Source organism: Solanum pennellii, chromosome 1 (genome assembly GCF_001406875.1).
Source record: "Solanum pennellii chromosome 1, SPENNV200".
Classification (NCBI taxonomy): Eukaryota; Viridiplantae; Streptophyta; class Magnoliopsida; order Solanales; family Solanaceae; genus Solanum; species Solanum pennellii.
Genome location: NC_028637.1, coordinates 12,311,967 through 12,317,966, shown reverse-complemented (window position 1 = coordinate 12,317,966; position 6,000 = coordinate 12,311,967).

The window sequence follows — 6,000 nt, the reverse complement described above, 5'->3', positions numbered from 1 at the left end:
TAATAAACTGTTTCTTATATTTGATGATTTTAATGTTAGATAGTTGATGGTAAACAATTACGTATGTAGTAGAATATTTAGTAAGCATGTTAAGAAACAAAAAAAGTTTCAAATTTTCTGCTAAAATTAACCTAGATGAAGTAAGAATGACGTATGTAAGCTTGTCTCCGACCTCTGAGAGGTTAATGACGGCGGTCTCGTCTGGGGTCTAGATTCCGATCGTGACAATGGTGGACTATAGCACACAAAAATGGGCAAAATGGGCATTTACTAACTCAGGGCTCATTCGACCTTGAAATAGGTCATTTTGGTCGTGGTGACCAACCGAATCCATTGATAAGGTCTTATTAAACTTCCATGTAAATTTATAGAAAAATAATCTCGAAATTCCAGATCACCAAAAATATGATGGACTATAGCATATGAAAATTGTCAAATTGGGGATTTACATGCTCTAGGCTCGTTTGACTTTCAAGATGGGTCATTATGGACGTGGTGACAAACTGGCTCCATAGTAAAATAGGGGGTTTACCTGCTCTGTGACTTATTTGACCTTTAAAATGGGTCTTTCACGACACCATATATAAGGTCTTAACAGAAGTCTTTGTAAGATTTTGGCAAAAATGATCTCAGAATTCCGATAACCAAAAAAATGATGGACTATAGCACACGAAAATCGGTAATTGGGGGGTTTACCTGCTCTAGCGCTCACTTGACCTTGATAATGGGTCGTTTTTTATGTGGTGACCAACTGAATCCAGATCACCAAAAAATATGGTGGATTATATAACATATGAAAATCGGCAAAATAGGTGGTTTACCTACTCTGGGGCTCGTTTGACCTTGAAAATGGGCAGTTTAGCCGTGGCGTCCAACCGGCCATAGATAAGGTCTTAACAGACGTCCGTGTAAATTTTTGGCAAAAATAATCTAGAAATCCGGATCACCCAAAAGATTGTGGACTATATAAATCATATGAAAATCGGTAAAATGGAGTATTTACCTGCTCTGGGTTAGTTTGAACTTGAAAATGGGCCTTTTCGTCCGTGGTGACCAACGACTCCATATATAAGGTCTTAATGGACGTCCGTGTAAATTTTTTGAATAATGATTTCAGAATTACGAATCACTAAAAAAGATGGTAGACTATAGTACACGAAAATCGGCAAAATGGGGGTTTACCTACTATGGGGCTCGTTTGACCTTTAAAATGGATTGGTTTGTCATGGTGACCAACTTACTCCATAGATGAGGTTGACGTCCATGTAAATTTTTGGTATAACTGATATCGGAATTTCGTATTACCAAAAAGAGGGTGGGGCATCACACTTGAAAATCGGTAAAATGGAGGATTTACCTACTCTGGGCTCGTTTGACCTTGAAAATGAACTATGTGGACCGTGGTGACCAACCCACTCCAATAATAAGGTATTAACATATGTTTTTGTAAATTTTAGGGAAAATGATCTCGGAATTCTAGATCACCAAAATAAGATAGTGGAATATAACACATGAAAATTGACAAAATGAGGAGTTTACATGCTCCAAGGCTCGTTTAACCTTGTAACTGGGCCATTTTGGCTGTGGTGACCAACCACCTCCATAGATAAGGTCTTTATGGATTTTCGTGTAAATTTTTGGTAAAATTAATCTTGGAATTCCAGATCTTAAAAAAAGATAGTGTAATATAACACAAGAAAAATTACAAAATGAGGGGTTTATTTGCTGTAGGACTTGTTTGACCTTAAAAATGGGTCATTTTGGTCGTGGTGACCAAAGAGATCCATAGATAAGGTCTTAATGGGCGCCCTTACAAATTATTGGCAAAAATGATCTCGAAATTCCGGATTTACAAAAAAGATGGTGGACTATAGCACACGTAAATCAGAAAAATGGAAGGTTTACCTACTCTGGGCTCGTTTGACATTTAAAATGGGCCATTTTGGACGTGGTGACCAATCGGTTACATAAATAAGTTCTTAATGAATGTCTATGTAAATTATTGGAAAAAATAATTTCGAAATTTCTGATCACCAAAAAAGATGGTTGACCATAGCCACAAAAATCAGCAAAATGGAATGTTTACCTGCGATGGGCTCATTTTCCCTTAAAATGGGTTGTTTTGTACGTCGTGACCAAATGTCTATATAGATAAGGTCTTAATAGAAGTCTGTGTAAATTTTTAGCGAAAAATTATCTCGGAAATATAGATCACCAAAAAAGATGGTTCACTATATCATATTAACATCTGTAAAATGGGGATTTTACTTGCTCTGAAATTCGTTTGACTTTAAAAATGGACCATTTTGGCCGTGGTGACCAACCACCTCCATATATAAGGTCTTAATGGACGTTTATGTAAATTTATGGCAAAAATGATCTCAGAATTCAGGATCATCAAAAAAGATGGTGGACTATAACACACGAATGTCAGCAAAATGGGGAGTTTTCCTTCTCTTGGGCTCGTTTGACCTTATAAATGAGTCGTTTTGGCCGCGGTGACCAACCGTATCCATGGATAAGTTATTAGCGAATGTCTGTGTAAATTATTCACAAAAATGATCTCGGAATTCCGTATTACTAAAAAAGATGGTGCCCTATATCACACGAAAATCAGTAAACTAGAGGTTTACCTGCTCTGGGATCGTTTGACCTTGAAAATGGGATTTTTTCGGATGGGGAGGACCAACCGGTTACATAGATAATGTTTTAACGGACGTCCATGTAAATTATTGGAAAAAATGATCTCAGAATTCTGGATCACCAAATATGATGGTTGACTATAACGCACGAAAATCGGTAAAATGAATGTTTAATTGATCTAGGCACGTTTGACATTTAAAATGGACCGTTTTGGACGTGGTGACCAACCGGCTCCATCGATAATGTTTTAACAGATGTCTCTATAAATTTTGGGCAACATGATCTCTGAATTCTAGATCACCAAAAAAGATGGTGTAATACTCCGAAAGTCCAAAACCTAATCTAGAGAGTCACATGAGTTTCTAAGGTTTATAAAATTGTTTTAATGTAAAAAAATAATGTTTATGAGTCATTTAGGAAGTTTTAGATACAAGACGTCAAGAAACGTTCATGACGTCTGGAGACTAGTAAAAGAGGTGCTTGTGTGCCTTAGCCTATTCCATGAGGTTTTAGAAGTCGAAAATTGATGAAATTGGGTGGAGAGGTGTTTGACTAGTATTGGAACATGTTTAGGGTCGAAAATTCTAGGTACAACTCCCAAGGACCACCCTAGGGGTCCTTGGACAGGTTCCTTGCATTTGACCCAAACCTGTCAAATGAGGCAGTGTAGACAGTGTCTACCTACTAGTTACAGGCGACGGGGTGTTGATTGCCTCCGTCGACCAACACTTAGATATTTTTCCAAAAATGGACAAAATGCAACTCTCTAAACTTATCGACGGACGTGCCAGACGGTTGGGGGAAGGGGGCGTAGGTTGACCCACGGACCATCGATCGTGGTCTCGTAGGTCCTGCCTTTGCTTTTCCTGTTAAGTTTTAATTGGTACATTTAATTAAGTTTGTTAGTTAGGGTTGTAAGGGGTTAAGGATTTGCTAATTAGATCAGTTAATCAACTATATAAATTACCCTAAGCCTAAACCCCACTTAACATATCACTTATCCCAAACCCAAATTGCTCTTCCTTCTCTCTAGTTTCTCTCTCCCAAAGAAACTCCTTAGAAGACCAAGGTCTAAGGATTCTAGGGAAGAAAGAAGACTATTTTTCTCCATCATTCTTCATGTATTAACAAGGTATTGTAACCTTTCACCTTTGGGATTCCTTTCCCCAAAGGGTTCTTCCGAAATTGGTTTCAAAAAGATGATTTCATATCGATTTCTTTCTAATCCGAAATTGATCTTCTAAATTGTATTGTTTATGGTTTATTTTGATAATTATGATTATATTATGATGTATTATTGTTCAATTATGATAGTTCTTTATGAATTAACCTAGTATGTGGAATAGATCATGAATTGACCCAAATTCCCTAACCCTAGGTTATGAACTCATGTTGAATCGGTTAGTATTGATAGAATTGAGTTAGTTCTTGTGTTAATTACTATCGACTGATGTTATTACACTTATTTATGGATGAAATTTGATTGGTTGAGGGTAAGACCATTGATTATGTCTTGTTGAAGGAGAATTTGTTTTGTGATCTTGAACCTTTACTTCAATTGTGATGACTTGTACTTGGTAATGAAGTTCAATTGAATCATTCCTTATCATGTATTAAGTAGGTGTTGGTATGATGATGAAATTGAGATGTCTTGATTATGTGAAGATGTAACAATATAGGGTTGGTTATGAATTGCATGTGTGCCTTATTATGACATGATGATGATAATGTGTTGTTATCACAATGAGGGTTGTATTGAAAGGATATTTTCCAATTACTAATGATCTAATGACTATGAATATACAAGGGGTTAGTCTCCTATGGCCTCAACTAAGTTATGATTGTTAAAATATGGCTTAAAGACATTTCAAAAAGGGACTCTAACTTATCACCGAGTGAACTAGAATGTGAGATGTGTCCCTTCCCAATGTGGGAAGGTAGGTTCACTAAGGTACTCACGAGATTGGAAACGACAATGCAATGTGCATAAAGAGGGTCCCAAGTATATCTCCTAGTTCTTGAACTATATTGCCCCCATAGAAATACTAGCTAGTTGATCCACCTATATTGGTATGCTCATATTTTGGTACTACCTTGGCAAGTAGTCCACCTTCTTTCGGTGTAGGGTTTCATGACACCAGATTCCACATTTAGCTCATGTGGCCTATGTCGGTTAAGGCAAGTGTTCCCGAAAGTAAAATGAAATAATAAAGTGAACACTTACTAGGGTGACCTAAGGGGTTTGACTTAGTCTAAGTAGGGGTATGAGACTCTACCTATACATTGCACTAGTTGGCCTTGAGGGAAGTCTTGGAAGTTTGTTCTTATGTTAATAAAGTAAATGCTATGCATATGTTCACTTTACATGTTGATGATCCTATATGATGTTAGTTTCATTTATGAACATGCTATTGGTCTAAATTGCTATGTTATAATGATGGTTACTCTTAATGCTATGTTATGTGAGTCTAGACATTGCCTATCGTCCTTTTTTGGGTTTACTTGATTAAGTAAGGTTATGGGGCTTTACTTGGTCATTGCACTTGTCGACTTGATATTGGGTTATGAGTAATGGTCTTGTATTTGTGGTAATGTTATGAACATCTCATATATGTATTGTGGTTTTATCATGATGTTGAAGTTGGTTTGGTTATATGCTTAATTATGCTATAGTACATGTTGACTTGGTTATACTTGATGATAATTGTCCTTTATTGTTCATAAGGCTTTTCAAAGTAACTTAGCATGGTTTTGAACAAATGTCACCTTTAGCATGACTTCAAATGTTTTATGTGTATATTCCCATACTTAGTAGAAGTGTGTACTAACCCATATTTCTCGGAATTTCGGATCACCAAAAAAGAAGGTGGACTTTATCACATGAAAATTGGCAAAATGAGGGACTTACCTGCTCTGGGCTCGTTCGACCTTGAAAATGAGCTGTTTTGGCCGTGGTTACAGACCGCTCCATAGATCTGGGCTCTGGGTTTACCTGCTCTGGGCTCGTTTGACCTTGGAAATGGGTCATTTTAGTTGTGGTGACCAACCAGCTCCATTGATAAGGTCTTAATGGACGTCCTTTTAAATTTTAGACAAAAATGATCTCGGAATTCCGGATCACCAAAAAAGATGCTGGACTATATATAACTTATGAAAATTGGCAAAATGGGGAGTTTATCTACTCTACTTGTTGTTTGACCTTGAAAATGGGTTGTTTTGGCGTTCTGACAAATTGCCTTCATTGATAAGGTCTTAATGGACGTTTGTGTAAATTTATGGCAAAAATGACCTCAGAATTCCGTAGCACCAAAAAAGATGGTGAACTACAGCACACAAAAATCAGCAAAATGAGGGGTT